At 43.5% G+C, this 16937-nt stretch overlaps 2 long non-coding RNA genes across 4 annotated transcripts in view; one reads left to right on the top strand and one right to left on the bottom strand.

Moving 5' to 3' along the window:
* LOC107313549 overlaps positions 1–16937 on the top strand; it is a 112805-nt gene that overhangs the window by 26278 nt on the left and 69590 nt on the right. The gene's annotated exons all lie outside the window — the stretch shown is intronic.
* LOC107313547 overlaps positions 12015–16937 on the bottom strand; it is a 28700-nt gene continuing 23777 nt past the window's right edge. Inside the window, exons 2-5 of one of the 2 annotated variants that reach the window (XR_001555051.2) lie at positions 14478–14523; positions 13579–13727; positions 12607–12858; positions 12015–12228 (exon numbers count right to left, since the gene is read on the bottom strand). This is a non-coding gene — a long non-coding RNA (uncharacterized LOC107313547). The remainder of the gene's footprint in view (positions 12229–12606; positions 12859–13578; positions 13728–14477; positions 14524–16937) is intronic. The other variant, XR_001555048.2, reaches the window with a different exon arrangement.

Consider the following 16937-nt stretch of genomic DNA (forward strand, 5'->3'; position numbering starts at 1 on the left):
AAGCCAGCAACACTGGCCATCCATCCCTAATTTGGACGATGCACGTTCTCATGGCCAGGGTGCAGGTTTCCACTGCGTTCCCATGCAGGAGTGAGGATGATGAGGACTTACCAGGGTTCCCATATGAGTGGTGAGGAGCATCTTGGTGACCTCTGGCTCACACAACCGCTGTGTACCCTCACCTTCCCTGCTCCAACCTCTACCAAGTGATTTATGCGATCTGATTTGCTGCCGTCAGTTACTTCTGATTTGTGAACAAGCTGGAATGAGCCTCAGGGAGAGGGTGGGAAGGTGACAGAGGGATGCTTGAAAGAAAAGTTACATACCTCCACCCTCTGAAAGGCTAAACATATAATCTTCTGTAGTAGCTCTATAATTTTTCCCCTGCCTGGTCATCTGGTAGGAAGAAAAACTGTTAACTGATGACAGCCTTGAAACAAGAAGTTGGAGAGGCTTTTTTTTTCTCCTCTATCTGTAGGCAGGAGTCGTAGGAAAGGAGGGTGTAAGGAAAGGAGCAGTGCTGGCATGTAGAAATAGTCACTGCTGGTAAAGAACAGATGGAAATGTTATGTGAAGAGAGCTGCTCTTAATAGAAGCAATAAGCAGCATTTAGTTTCACATGAACTTGAAAATAAACAGGTAATTTACTCTTGTCTTCCTGTTGACTTACTTGAAATGTTTGAGCTTTGCCAAGCTGTTTTGTGGGACTTCTCAGGTCCCAGAAGAACTGCACCCGAGGGCAGTCCCTAAGGAGATGCCCTACTTGCCTTGCTCCTCAAGGAAAGCTCTCAGGGTGTCCAAGGATGGCCTAAGCATTGTGTGCATCTCTCATCTTGGTACTTGCCAATGGGAGCCTTGCCTCCCTCCCTGGCAGAATCTTTTACAAAACCTTTCAGGCATCCATACTATGTCAAGGCTGATGCTTTCTGAACAAGGAGGGGTTCTTCCTTAATACTATCTGAGGGGAAAATTTTGTAGGAAATAAAGGGTGGTAGCCATGAAGGCAGTCTTGAGCACAAGGCCACCAACACTGACATTTTCAGCTCCCATGTGCTCCGCCTACACCATTATAAGAGCTCAACATAGCATGCTGCTTATGTACCTACACAGTCCATAAAAGCATGGATTGAGTTGTGCAGTGTCAGAGAATAAAACCTGAACTCAAATGTCCAAGCCAGAGCTACATAGCAAATACCAGACAGGTTGGGTTTTCTCAACTCCTACAAAAGGCTGTTCTTCCTGTATCTGTGAAGTGTGAGCATTCGTTATTACATGATACTAATAGAACAGAATAAGAAGTTACTCTTCGTTAATGAAGAATGAAATAAATATTTTGTGTTGTGCTACTATTTTCAGTCATACTAGACCCCGTGAAATTTGGACAGGGCTGTTTATTATCCATCCTGTTTTTATAAATTGATGCTTCCAGCACAAGCTGAGGGACATAAGATGCCAGATATGTTTGTTTTCTTTTCCTCTTTCAAATATGGCTTGAAGCAGCTGTAAATAACATTTAGAAAGTCAATATTGCTCCTCAGAAGTTTACATGTTATTGGCAGTGTTTGCAAGCCAGCCAAAATAATCAGCTAATCAGCTTTCACCAGAATTATCACTGGGAAGGTCAGAGCATCTTAGGTGAGAATCTTCGAAGTTCATCTTAGAGATCAAAATGGACACTGATGTGCCCAAGGATTGGAAAAGTTGTTATCTAAGCAGCTTTAAGGAGACAAGTGAGCAGGTTTCTTTAGAAACAGTACAGATGATAAAGAAACAGTACAGATGATAAACATACACAGTTACACGGTTCATAGAATCATAGATTGGCTTGGGTTGAAAGGGATCCCAAGGATCATAGAGTTCCAACCTTCTTGCCTCAGGCAGGGCTACCAGTCTCCATAGAGTTCAGGTGTTGCCTTCTGTCAGATTCTGTGTATTGTTTATGACTTAATGGGCATAAATAGAATCAATAATTATTTTAAACAAAAATGCTTGTAAAATTTTTGTCTGGCAAATTATTTTGTACTTCAGACAGCAAATGCTATAGACAGAGCTGTAACCTCATTGAGAAATACTATACCTGATGTCTTGTGATGTAGTTTCACTGCCAAGGTAGAAGCCGAAGTTACAAGAAACTCTACTAAAATTCATTTTGGGTTATTATAGTGATGGCCAGCATTCAGACTGGTTGGAACTCGCTTCTTATTCTGACAGTTGGTAGTATAAGTAAATACTTCATGGAGTGGCCCAGTGGGATCTAGGGGAATTTATGAGATACTATGTGCCATAAAACTAGTTTACTAATTCATAAATAACCTTTTAAGCAAACAGGAGAGAGGGAGATCTTGACTGAAACCTGGAAGAAAATTGTAAACCCATCCTGGCAGAGTGTGCTGGCTTACTCCTTGCCTGCCCCATGCTGCAGCTGGGCACGGCAGCCGTGCCAATCTCAGATGCTACCTGCAGACCTCATGGTGGCACCATCCCCTTGTCTGGCACACCCAGCACTCACTGGGATGGGCTGCATGCTCTCTGCTGAAGAAGGCATTGCACTGATTGTGGCTGCTTCCCTGGCTTTATATACACCACAGCTGAGCCAGTTCTAAAAAGTATGGATCTAGGTGTAAATAGAATGCAATTTTTCCTGAGGTCAACTTTGATATTTATGAAACAGCTCAAGCTGTGAGAGCGCTTTCCAGAAGACATTTAAGACTGAGCCTCTCCTGAGGAACTGGGGATGTACATGCTCACCATTTCAGAGCCTTCAACTTGCCATGCATGAGTACAGCCACTGACACCAGCACGAACTGTCTGCAGGATGAGAGCTTAGTGTGAGGCACTCTGTGGTAAAAGATTTTGGGGAAAATACTAGGAAAGTGGGGAAAAAAAGACCCGTGTGCTTTTTCTGCTATTGCTTGAACTGTGGCCTGTGTTTATTACAATTAAGAGGAGACAAGGTTTTGATGTGTTTCTGATATTTTTCTTTTATTATTTTATGACTGTCGTTTCTAATGGTGAATAGAAGCTGTGGAGTAAGCTCCAGGAGGCAAGAATAAAGCACCCAAAATGAGGCCAGTCCCTTTCTCCCGCCCTTCCATTTACTTCCTGCCAGTGATGGCAACACTTCAGAAGGAAAAGCTTGTATCCAGTCAGTCCCCTTCCACTTTCAGGATTTCCTTTTCACAGCCAGCCAAGTCTTTTTTTTTTTTTTTTTTTTTTTTCCCCCTCTGTTGTATGCTCTTTGTGATGAGGAAGATGTGTGGCAAGGTTCAAAAGCCCAGGGCAGAGAGTTGGTACTTCCCCTGGTGCCTTCCTCCCTCTGCTAACCTTGGAGCAGCTCAGGCCAGAAGCAAGAGTTGAGAGGTAGGGGGTTAATTTGGTTTATTGTTTAGGGTAGGTTGCCTAATTTTAGGTGAATGGCCATTTGTTAATAAGCTGATGCACATTTGATAATGTAATTTGAATTGCGGGAGACTCTGGTGCCAAGATTGGTATCATAAAGTGCAATAAGGTAAATAAAAAGGGTTAAAAAAGTCAGCCAGTCCAATTAAAATTGTGGCTGTCTGGAGCCATGGAAAAATGAAGCATAAACAGAGCCGCAAGATTTGCAGGGTGGAGCTGGCATGGCAACAAGGTGTACAGGTATATACCTGTCTTTCTGATTTGGCCCAAACAACCCACAACGTGCTCCTTTCTGGGATCCAAGAACAAAAGTCAGGCTATCACCGCCAAGCTGAGGGAGAAGCAAACTCACTCAGAAAGTACCTGTTCTAACAGTCCCCAGCTTTCCAAACAGCACCTATCTGAACACTTCTAGCTTCTGTGCTTATCAGTTTATTGTCATGCTTGCTGGCAATTAGTGATCTGCTTCACCCCTTGCAAGCTCACATCACTCTGAGCCAACCTGACAAGATAAACTCAGTGCTTACGATTCCATTTCCAGTAAGAGAAATGTACCCTGTCCTGTCATCTTTTAAGTAGCCTTTTTTTTTTAGTTATACAAAATACTGTCATATTAGATTAAGCCTGGAAGGCATGCACTTAAAGGGAGAAACCTGTAATTCTGAACAGTATGACAGTTCTGAGTTTTGACACTATAACATCTTCAAAATAACCATTTTCTAATGGTCTTGCATTACCTTTTGACGTTGACGCTCACAATATTTTTTTCTTGTCCTTCACAGTTGTTGTTTTTTTCTTTACCTTTTTCTTCACCCTTTACTATGTTTTGTGCAATTAAAGCTGGGATTGGTAAAAGTACATGCTTCATCATTAGCTTTGTACATGGTCCAGGGACCTGGATAGGTGGGCCAAGGTAAACCGTATGAGTTTCAATAGGGCCAAGTACTGGATCGTGCATTTTGGTCACAACAACCCCAGGCAACCCTACAGGCTTGAGGAGGTGTGGCTGGAAAACTGCCTGATGGAAATGGACCTTGGTGTGATGATGGACAGTTGGCTGAGTATGAGCCAGCAGCGTGTCCAGGTGGCCAAGAAGGCCAATGGCATCCTGTCTGGCTTGTGTAAAGAATGGTGTGGTGAGCAGGACTAGGGAAGTCATCCTGCCCCTGTACTCTGCATTGGTGATGCCTCACCTTGAGTGTTCAGCTTTGGGCACCTCAGTACAGAAAGGACACTGAGGTGCTGGAGCAGGTCCAAAGATGGGCAACAAGGCTTGTGAAGGGCTTGGAGAATATGCCCTATGAGGAGAGAATGAAGGAACTGGGGCTGTTTAGTCAGGGGAAAAGGAGGCTGGGGGAAGGGAGACCTTACTTCTCTCTTCCAGTATCTGAAGGGTGATTGCAGCAGGAGTGGGGTTGGTATCTTCTCACCAGTGATAGGACAAGGGGAAGTGGCCTCAAGTTGAGCCAGGGTAAGTTTAGGTTGGATATCAGGAAAAACTTCTTTACAGAAAGGGTTGTTAGAATAGGCTCCCCAGGAAGGTGGTTGAGTCACTACTCCTGGATGTGTTTAAAAACTGTCTGGATGTGGTGCTCAGGGACATGATTTAGCAGAGGGTTGCTAGAGTTAGGGTAGTATGGCTAGGTTGCAGTTGAACTCAGTGATTTTTAGGGTCTTTTCCAACCTGAGTGATTTTATGATTCTTTTCACATGTGTGGGTATTAGGGTTTTGCCTAAGTACTTCACTGAATCATAACCAAGATCTTTGTTCTTCAGGTTGGATGTTAGGAAAAAATCTCTTCTCAAGTGGGGATGTGATGCACAGGCTGCCCAGGGAAGGTGGTGGAGCCACCACCCTTGGAAGTATTCAAGAATCATGGAAATGTGGCATTGAGGGGCATGGTGGATGTGGGTTGGGGATTGGACTGTGGATGATCTTAGTTGTCTTCTCCAACCTTAATGGTTCTATCATTTGGTATTAGTGCATGGACAGGATGTCTCGCTGAGACTGCAGCTCTTAAAAAGTATTTAGATCTCGTGTAGTTTAGGCAAAGCCAGGTTTGTTCATTAGCAACATTTTATTCTGGAACAATTTTAGAAAATTATTCCAAAGAAATCTTCTTTGAACCTGTTGACATTTCAGCAGCATTCAGATCCCTGAATGGCAGCATTTTTTCAGCTGGAGATAAGCCTGAGTTACAGAGCTGGGCATTGTCACACACTCCTAAATATGCCTCAGCCTGCTTGCTGGTGAGGGAGCTTAGTGAGTGACTCAGTGCCATCAGCAGCCCAAAAGTTGCTTCTCTAGGGGTCCCACCCATCACGTGATCCAGTAGTTTTCACTGTCTGAGAGCTCTACAGTGTTGTCAAAGCTCAACATCTGTTGGTCCCTTCTCAAAACAGGCCTCTTCCTTGTGATACTTCTATTGCTTTTCTGAATATTCACTAGGAAAATTAATGCTTATGGGAAAATATTATATTATGTCCTCTTCCTCCTCATCTGAATTTGCTGTATTAACCAAGACAGCAAGCACAAAAAATGCTCTTAGGAAAAGTCTTTCATGTAGATTGACTGTGGACTTTTTTTTTTTTCTTGAGGGCAGTCTGCCAAAGGGTGTCCACTACAAGCTTTTGTAGACAGCAGTTTTTCTACATAGAGCTGAGTTGACAGCTTTCCTCCTGGGATGATCACAATCTTCACTCTTCTGGGACAAGATTGCTTCTGACAGTATAAAACCCGGGATATCTTTGATGTGAGATCTGACTCAAACACATGAATGGTGAGACTACAGAGTCATCTCATTCAAGAGAAAAGATTGGTGGTGGATGTGGGATCAGAGGTGCCAGCTGAATTACTCACACTGATAAAACGTGAGGAAGTGTCAGTCCATAAAGCTGCCTAATAAATCTGAGTACACAGCACTTGAAGGAAAGAGCCTTTGGTGTCAGACCAGGGATAGGCCCTCTGTGTGTGTAGTCCCGTCCTGTTGGTTTATGTATGATGCGCCACATTAAATATTTTGAATGAGCATTTTTCAAAAAGCCCATTTGAGTTTCTGGCACTTGTTGACATAGTGTGGTACCCAGGGACATAGTGTTCTTCCTCTTTGTCTTCAGGACCCTGCTGTCTGATGGTGAACCTGGAAGCTTTGCTCTGTTCCCTTAGCCTGCATCCAACCTATGGATGGTGGAGTATGGGAGGGCCCAAGCATTAATGGATGGAGCACCTCTCCTATGAGGACAGGCTGAGAGCTGGGGCTGTTCAACCTGGGAAAGAGAAGACTCTGATGAGACCTGAGATCAGCCTTTCAGTATCTAAAGGGAGGCTATAATAAAGAAGTGGTCAGGCTTTTTAGCAGTGCTGCTGTGATAGGACATGGGGAAATGGTTTCGAACTAATGGAGGGGAGATTTATATTGAATTTCAGGAAGGAGATTATTATTATTTTAAACAATAAGAGTGGCAAGGCACAGGAACAGATTGCCCCTTGAGATGGTGGATGCCCCATCCCTGAAGATGTTTTAGGTCAGGCTGGATGGGGCTCTGAGTGCCTGATATAGCTACTGGTCTCCCTGTTCATTGCAGATGAGTTGGACTAGAAGACCCTTAAGGGTCCCTTCCAACTCATATGATTCTAAGACTGAATTACTCCCACATGTGTTGCAGTCCCAGAGCAGGGTGTGAAGTTGAAGAAGGAATGAGGAAAGGTTTAGCAAACTGGGCTTGTTTAGGTTGGAGAAGAGAAGGCTTGGGGAGACCTCACTGTATCCTTCCAATACTTGAAGGGAGTGTATAAACAGGAGGGGGGGATGGCTGTTTACGAGAGTGGATAGTGATAGGACAAGGGGGAATGGTTTTAAACTGAGATAGGGGAGGTTTAGGTTAGATGTTAGGAGGAAGTTTTTCACAAAGAGGGTGGTGATGCACTGGAACAGGTTGGCCAAGGAGGTTGTGGATGCCCCATCCCTGGAGGCATTCAAGGCCAGGCTGGATGTGGCTCTGGGCAGCCTGGTCTGGTGGTTGGTGACCCTGCACATAGCAGGGGGTTGAAACTGAATGATCATTGTGGTCCTTTTCAACCCAGCTGGGAAGGCAGGAAGAAAAAAGAATTTGTTTACAGTGCAGAACACGTTTTGTTGTTGTTTTTTTTAGCTTCTCTGTAGGTGCTGTGCATGTGAGCCCTGTGCAGCACTCCTGTCTGTGGGTGACTGCAGGTTTGTTTCTGCAGTGCTCAGCTGGTTGTGTGATAAATTAAGGTGCATTTAAACTGGATGCACACTATGGCAACTAGCCCAGCAGTGCTAGTGGCTTACTAGCTTACTAACTCTTGTCATATATTTAAGCATTTATATTTAAAGACTTGGGGAATACAACTGAACGCTTCAAACCATAAGTCTAAAAGAGAAGGGAGTTGCCACTCCCCTAGACTGTGGGCAAAGAGCAATATGCCGCGGGGCGTACTGTCAAACCCTTTCCCCCGCCGAGCCGTGTGCAGGTGACAGCAGGTGGCACTCGAGCACCATTGCATGGCCCTGTTGAGCGAAGCCGGCTTTCCCCATTCCTCCTCCTCTGAGCGGTGGAACTATTGGGGCAGCTTCATAGCTCGGCTGGGCCCGCAGCTGGGCCGCTGTGTCTCTCCTTCCTGCCCGCCCTGCAGCTGCAATGAAGTATTGAGAGCCTGCGAGCTCGGAGATCTTCAGATTATTTTGCATCCTGTTGTTTTTGGTTTTGTGGTGTGTTTTTTGGTTTTTGCACTCAATTTTTTCACCCTACCAGCATTTGAGCACACTTGCATCCCTACAAGACATCTCTAGAAAAGTAATGGAGGCAGAGGAAAAGCCAGCAGAAGTCACCCAAACTCCCAAACTGATGGGGCATGCACAGACACCTCTCCTCCCTCCACTATTTCTGTAGCCAGACTTGGAGTGCAACCAATTTCCTAAAGAATGGCTGCTCCTGAAGCATGCTCACTTCTTCATCCTTTGGCTTGCAGCAGCACAGTGTGTGTTCTTTGCTCTCCCAGCTCTAAGCACAAAGCAGCCCCTGTCTCCGTGCTTCAGCACAGCATCTAAGCATGCAAGTCATTTCATCCCTGTGCAGCAAAACACTTAGCCTCATGCTTACCTTTAATTATGTGCTTAAACCAAAGGCTTGTGAACCTGTGTAATGTTCTTACTCTGGTCTCACGTTGAACAGCATAGGGCTTAACAAGATGCTTAAAGTTAAATAGGTACTTGGTGGTTTTCTGGATCAGGATATTAGGAGAAGATTATTCATCCTGATATTTACAATTAGACTGTGTTTAAATTAAAAGTTGGGACATTTCCCCAAAGATTCATCAATTTGCCTTAAATAGGTCTAGGAGGCAGTGTCCATGAGGTCTCACCCAGGTCCCTTTGATCAAACTCCTGCTGACTTTTGTGAATTTACCTTATCAAGCCTGGGGTCCCTGCAGAGCACCAGGAAGGCCAGAGGCAGCTGAGATCACACTTTTTAGCTGGCCCTCGGAACTGTGCTGATGAGAACTGGCAATGAAAGCTCACCAGACTCATCTTCTATGGGTGGGAGAAGGCTGCAGGAGGAGCAGCAGTGCTAAGCCCTGCCTGGTGCAGGGAAATAATGTACTTTACTGCCTCTCTTTAACCTCTGTGTCCCAAATGCAGTTGTGCAGTGCAGAAGGTGGCTTAAAGATGGCCCTCTTGTACATACAGACAGAATGCTGTGTGTGGCTCTGCTATGCATTGTATTTGCTCCTGGAATTAGGTGAGACTGGCTTAGAGCATGCAAGCCTTATAATGACAGTGACTTTTGTGTGAGAAGTGCAGAGAACTGATTGCTGCCTGTATGATGTGAATCTGTAGCTGTACTCCAGCACAAAACCAGCAGTTTTATTTTTCTTTTGAAGAGGTAAATGGCTAAATCAACAAATAAACTGAATTAGAACATACCCATAAATTTGTACAGATTTACATGCCTCTAGATGGTAATATATCTTCTTGCTGAGGGGGAGGGGAAGATAAAAATTGAGTTTGTTTTGGTTGTGTCTGAGTTCAGGTACTGGAATCATCTTAAAACATGCAAAGCACAGCTCAGTGAGGAACTCAGCCATAATTGTGCTCAAATGCTAGCTTTTTTTCTCCATGCAAAATGTCTATCATCGCAGAGGGGAAACCATCTCATTTAATTTGCATTCCAGGTTACTAAGGAATTCTTTAGTTTGTTGCAGTAAGCCTGTGCAGTGTTTTGCTTAGCTACAGAAGCCAGAGGCAGATTGTATAATTTCCATTTCCTGGTTATATGACATACATCAGCGGAGCAGCAGAACTTGGATAGACACTAGTGAATGAGGAGTTTAAAGAGCTGTTCCTGAAGTTAGAGTGTGAAAGGACAATGTCTCTGAAAACCAACCTGTTCCCAGCTCCTGTCCTGATATTCTCCTGAAGGACACCTTCATTTACACCTCTGGTTCATTGCATAATAAGGGTGAGATGTAGCTATATTTTTATTAACAGGAATGTATTTGTAGGGTCTTAAGTTGTAGTCAGTGCCTAAAGCAGCCTGATTCTTATTAGCTTTGAGGTACTGAAGGTGAGCAGAAGCTACCACCCCAAGTTTAATTAGCAGAGCATTGGTTGTCATATACTCATAGAAAACATATGCTTGGGCAGGGATTACAGACATGAGCTGAACTCTAATCTGTCAGATGGATGTTGCTTGGAGATGTCGTATCTCCATTTTTCATTGTGTGGAAATGAGAATCAGACATAAAACTACATGTAGTTTTGCATCTTTGTCCTTTTGCAAAACCAGTGCTGTGTCTGGCAGCATAGCAAGTGAAGTGTTAAGAGATATGCCTGTGCCGGAAGCCCACATCCAAACAACTCTCAGCACTGAGAATGCTCAATGCTGGGTCTGAATCCAAACTTTGTGGCTCAGGCCCATCTCCATAAAGAATGAGAGGGAGAAATTAAACACCCTGTTCCTTTGGCTGACCAAGATATTGTATTTTGTAATCATAACAAAAAGCAGTGGGGCCGGACTGCATCTTGGCTGTTCTTTATCTCTGTCTATAGTATGAAAAGACAAAAATCAGATGGGATGAGCAAAGCTCAGACTGAAAGACAAGTGCAGATATCTCCTGAGAGAGGAGTTCCTCACAGTTGATGGCTCTGCAAAATGGGAGAGATGCACAGCTGGTCCCATTCCTTGGCATCCTGGGTTAAGGATCTGCCAGACAGCTTCAGTATCAAAACAGTTGTTGCCATTTGTTCCCCTCAGCTTTTCCCCTTATTTATAAACCGCTTTGAAATCAAGTCTGTAGTTAAAATGTACTCAATGTTATGATTATAGAAGTGATATAGAAGAACCTTTCCAAAATGCTGATGCTTTCCTGTCAGCTCTCTGTCAGCTGTGTACCACTACTCTTTCACTTAATTCAACTGAATGCCCCTTTACAAAAACACCAGTCCAGTGATCCTGCACTGGGGTTTTACGTGGGAAGTGACCTCCACCTTGGAGATCTGTGAACTTTCAGTCTTGCAAAAAGGTGTTAAACTTGCTTCTGAAGTCTTGAGGTAATGAAATGCTCAGGCACAAAATTACCTACAATTACAGTACTTGACAACACCAGAAATGACTTAGACAGATGGTTGTTATTACCTCAGGCCCCAGCAAGCTGTGCTGGCACTGTACAACTGAATATCTTCCAGAGGCTCGTGCTGCTCTTCCAGCAGCTACCCTAATCCCCTCAGCACACTGACTGCAGTTCCCCAGGGCCGACATTTCAAGACTTGCAAGCACAGAGACAGTGTTAGGTATAGAATCATGTGAGTTGGAAAGGACTATTAAAGGTCTTCTAGCCCAATTCCCCTGCAGTGTACAGGAACACCTACAGCTTCATCAGGTGCATAAAGCCCCATCCAGCCTGGCCTTGAATGTCCCCAGGGATGGGGCATCCATCATCTCTAAGGGAAACCTGTTCCAGTGCCTCACCACTCTTTCATATAAAAAAACAATCCTCCTTATAACCAATTTAAGTATCCAGTCTAAATCTCCATTGTTCTAGTTTGAAAGCAATTCCCTTTGTCCTGTCACAACAGATCCTGCTAAAGAGTCTGTCACCTTCCTTCTTATAGACTCCCCTTAAATACTGAAAGGCTTCTTTCAGGTCTCCCCAGAGCCTTCTTTTTTTCAGGCTGAACGACTCCAGATCTCACAAGCGTGTTCTTGTAGGTGAGGTGTCCCATCCCACTGAGTATTTCAGTGTCCTTCCTCTGGATGTACTCCATCAGGTCTATGTCTGTCCTGCACTGGTGAGTCCACATTTGGACACAATGATCCAGGTGAGGTCTCATAGCGCAGGGCAGAGGGGCAGAATCACCTCCCTTGACCTGTTGGCTGTGCTTCTTTTGATGCAGCTCAGGACACGGTCCACTTTCTGGGCTTATTGAGGGCTCATTGCAGGCTCCCAGGACTTTCTTGGCAGGGATGTGCTCTGTTGTTTACATTTCCCCCCCCCTCCCTTGTACTCATGGAAAGGTTTGACACAACTCATTGGTTTGCCAGGGCTCTCTGATTTTCTGATTCCTATTTCAAGCACAGGAGCTTCACTATGCTAATGGCATGATTTCTTTATTCAGGATGGAAGTTTAAGGGATGGGGCAGTGGGGCTGGTGTCTGCGAAAGTGTGGAGGTGCTCTTAAGCTGTGTTAGTGACGATGTGTTCATCAGCTGGTTTTGTTGAGGAAAACAGGCTATAATGCAGCTGCTTTACAGTGTCTTGGCCCTTGCTGTGGTCCATCAGGTCTTGATTTGGAGCTCCCAGATTTGCTAGAAAACACAGGGGGAATGCTTTCAGTCTGTTCTATTCCTGCAGTGTGGACTAAACAATCTACTGATGTGGAGAAGATCGAGATGGTTGTACTCAACAAAGGTTCTGCTTTGCAAATGTTAGTCTATGAGGCATTTGAGGTTAGCATGAGGAATGCCAGGAGGTGGTATTGGGGGCTGCCCAAGCAACTGCAACAGGAGGGGATTAGTCCCACTGAGACCAGCCCTGCTACCTGGCCCCATCACTGGAGGTAGATGTAGAAGCCTGGATGTAAGAAGAGGAGCTGTGGTGAAAGCCACCCAAACCCACCCCATCTTCAGACACATGTGGTCCAGCTGTAACCCTGCTCAGGGCTGGCACCTTCCTCCCTGTCTCACCTGATTTTTCCCTGGTGGCTCTTGCACCGTGTCTAGGAGGAGGTTCTGTTTCTTGTTCTTTCATAATACTAGTAGCGCTTGGTTTAAATTTAATTTTCTTCTTTCCATTGAGCATTTTTCATTCTTTTTTTTTTTTTTTTTTGGCAGTATCTTCTTTGCCCTTCAGCTGTTTTAAATGTTTATTTCTCATTTTTCACATGTTTAACAAAGACTCCACTTACACAATTCCTCCCTGAATAATTCCATTTCTCCCTAGAGCAAATAAAATAAAGATGTTATAAAATGAGACACTGCACTTCTGTGCCGAGTGTCCACATTGCCCATCTTGTTTTCCTACTCAATAATGCTGAGATACAAAATCATCGGAGGACTTGTGGTCCAACCACCCAGATATCAGTTCTTGCATGCTGCCATTTTTCCTTTTGCAGGAAATCACTTTTGGGGAAACTTTAGCAATATATGTGAATTGTCCGAGTACAGTCCATACTTTAATTTTGTCCTGTTCTCCAGGGCTTTGAAGCATAGTTATGAAGGTATTGGGAATAGCTTCTATTACTACTGTGTTTTCTACGCCAGGTGTTTGTTTTGTAGCCCTTCGGCTGGGGCTTCCTGGCATCTTTGGGACGTGGGGCTGGTTGTGCTGACTTGGGGGCTTTGGATGAGTGCCAAAACAGCATTGATGGAAACACAGCAAGCATGGGGCACTGACATAGCAGGAGCACTTTCCAGTGAATAATGAGGATGGGCATTAATGAGCTCGTGTGTGTGCAGCGCTTAGTGATTTAGCAGAGAAGAAATGTTACAAGATTAAGCTGCTTTCAGACATGCAGTTGCTTTATGCATGGGTGTAGGTTTCTCCGAGAAAACTGTAAGCCTTCCAGTTAATTATCTTCCTTAATATTCCTTAATTATCTCATTCAAACAAGTCATTGGTGACTAAACCACTAAATGTTCTTTAAGTTCTTTACTTACATTTAATTAATGAGAGAAATGAGTAGATCCAGAACAAACCCATTGTCCAGGAAAAAGAGTTTTAGCAGAGAAAAACTGTTTGGATATTCAGGGTAAAATTATCTCCAGATTTATTCCAAGTTTAATCCAGAATTAAAGTTGATAAATGGCTGGAAAAAAAATACAATTATTTTGATTTTCTACTTCTTGTGAGTGTTGATAACAGTGAATTATTAGAAGGGACAGACAGCCTTTGCCTCCACACTAGTAACACCCTTCTACACACACAGTGCTACTTCATGTTGACCCTGTAAGTCACTTTGAAGTTTAATGTCATAACAATAACACAACAACTCCTCACAACAGTGACCAGTGCTTTCAAATGCAACCTAGGAAGAAGGCTGCTTTCTTTTCAACTGCCAACTTTACAAACTGTAGAGAGAGCTGCAGCATAAGTGATGCATCTCAGGAATTTAAGATTGGCTACTGGGGCTGTGTATAGGGAACAGACTTTATTCACTTGAATTCTTTATAAAGCTGGCAAAATTGTTCTGATTTGGAACTGTAGCCTGAGCCAAGAATTCACTTTACAATAAACAACCACTACTTTCTATGTGTACACGAATTTCTTGTCCATAACTGACTTAGCTGCACTGACTGTCTGCTTTTTTATTTCTTCTGAGCGGAAGTCTTCCTTTTGCCCGTCGTGTGTACTTGCAACTTGCAGCTGTCTTGTTTGTTACGTTACAAACATGGGCTGAAATAGTGCCATTGGTAAAAACTCCTCTCAATTTTACTGGATCAGATTTTCCACCGTGGGATACTTTTGTTCTTCCTCCATTTATCTAACTAATTGCTATAATGAGATTTGCAAAGGGCAAGCATAAAAGTCGACAATGAAGCCCAAAGTGAACTGTTACCTGAAATTTGCTTTCCATGAGTATTCTCCGGAAAAAGGCTGTGGAGCTGAAATGCAGGGGGAAAATAAACACAAAAAGGCCTGCAAACATCATTATGTCCAAACATTTTTGGAGTTCAAATTATATTGTGGAAAAAATATATATATATTTTTTTCTATATTATTTCAGTTCTGCAAGCTTCATACTGTGAAACTGCCTCCACCCTCTTCCCCCCACCTCCTCAAAAAAAGTAGAAAAATGAAAATGTGTTGGTGAGATGACAGAGTTTGCCAGACACTCAAGCACACCTTAGAAAATATGCTGTAAGTCTGCTCCCCCTGAGCTCAGCCCCAGGAATGGTTGCACCTGGTTTGTCACTTGCAGCAGCCCCATGGGAAAGCTGTGTGTGGCTGTGTGGCTCCTGACCTGATTGCATCGTGGTGCAATGCCTGCAGCCACCAGGAGTTGGGTGCTGATGACTTTTGCAAACCCAGCAACACCCACTTGGTTTTCCTCAGTAAATATTCAGGACGTCTGCTTCTCTTGCTTCAAAATGCTTTGACTCTAAGTGATTGCATCGGGCGCACCCTAGCCAGGAGGAAACTCAGACTTTTGTTGCACTCAGCTTTCGCATCCGCTTTATCTCATCTTAGGTTTGAGTGCATTGAGCATCTAGGCAGCTGTGCTGAATGGTAAAGAGACCGTAATCCTTGCATATATTTCAGTTTTAATGGTGCAATACTTTATTAGGACATTTATCAACTGCAGAACAAAAGTATTTATCCTGAGAAAAATAGTTTGTAGCTCAAACTTGTTTGGCAATTGCTCACTTGAACTACCACATTCTTCCATTTTGCAACAAACATGCTTGGCTCCAATTTAATGATTTCCTCTGTGAACTCTCACATGGCAGACAGGAAAACAGGTCATGTTCCCTGACTGGCTCTGCAGGCCTCTTCTCAAATCTCCACTGCATCAAGGCAGTTCCAAATCACCCCAATGAGGCTATGTCAGGCATCATGGAGAAGAGCAGTGTATGCAATGTTCCTTGCTAAGCTAGCAAACTAATCATCTAGATCAGAATAAAGATATCCACGTGACCTGATCTAAATCAGACTTGAAATCACCTGCTGAATCACTGCTCTGTCAACAGCTCTTTACTTGTCTCTAACGCAAGTGCTTTGGTTTTTCCAAGCAGTAGTTGATCTGAGGACCTTGAGTAAAGGGGAAATCACTGGAGCAGAAAGCTGAAGTATACATAGACAAGGTGTTTTCCTCTGTAAGTCCATGAGTCATAGAATAGAGGTAGAAACAAGATGCTCTAGGCAACTCCTTTTATTAGAAATTGTACTCCAAATACCCATTTCCAGGAAGCAAGCTTACACAAAGTGTGAGCTTCAATAGCATTAGGAAATAGAACTAATTCTTCCATTGTTTTTCCACTATGAAAAATTTGAACAGAGACCTGTGAAAAACCAGATGTTAAATTTTTCATCCCAGATTGTATATGTGTATGAATTTATATGTGCTTTGGGGGGGGAGGGGGGGGGGGGGGGGAAGATCACAAAAAAAAAAGCCTTGTAAAATAATGCATGTAAAGTTGAGTTCCAACAGCAGCACTGGCATTAGCCTTCTAGTACACAGGTACTCCTCCAGAACCAGCACATTGTATCTAAATGTTCTTCATGGCATTGTAGGGTGGCTTTAAGTCTTTTGTATGCTGAACCTGGGGGTTCCTGGGGCTTCTTTCAATCACTGATACGAAATTGCATGACAGGAAGGGTCATATAAATTCTCTATTCTATCTAAGGATGAGAGTGAATGACCTCAAGTTGCACTAGGGGAGGTTCAGGTTGGATATTAAGAATAATTTATTCTCCAAAAAAATGGTGATGCACTGGAACAGGCTGCCCAGGGAGGTGGTATCTGTTACCATCCCTATAGGTGTTCAGGAAACACGGAGATGTAGCACTGAGGGATGTGGTTTAGTGGCAGTATTAATGGTAGGTGGATGGTTGGATGAGATGACCTTCTAGTATCAGAGTGGTTCTTCCTGAGTAATTAGGATTAAAAAATTCTCAGTATATCTTTGAAAAAAAGAAGACAGCATATGTTCTTGTTGAGAAGTCATATAGTTAAAAGATTGCAAGTCAAATAACTCATTTCTGGCTGGGGAAGTATCTCACTCCTTTTTGCTGCTATTGAGTAGTAATAACTTTATTTGTCCTGAAGTCCTATGGGTGTGATGGGAGGTGCTGGAGCCTGTCCTTCTCAGAGGGCAACAGATACAGTGCAGTGTCTTTTTTTCACCAGAGAAGTTTAAAAATATAAATACTTTTTTGTATTTAATAATTTCTTTGCTTCTGAAAACAAAGGATGTCTTTCAGTAGGCACTTGCTATTGAAAACTGTTGTTAAGAGAATTCAGAATCCTCGTACTTGAATCTGTCAGAAAAGCTTCAGGTTTTAGAGTGTGGGGTTG

Source organism: Coturnix japonica, chromosome 4, assembly GCF_001577835.2.
Source record: "Coturnix japonica isolate 7356 chromosome 4, Coturnix japonica 2.1, whole genome shotgun sequence".
Lineage (NCBI taxonomy): Eukaryota > Metazoa > Chordata > Aves > Galliformes > Phasianidae > Coturnix > Coturnix japonica.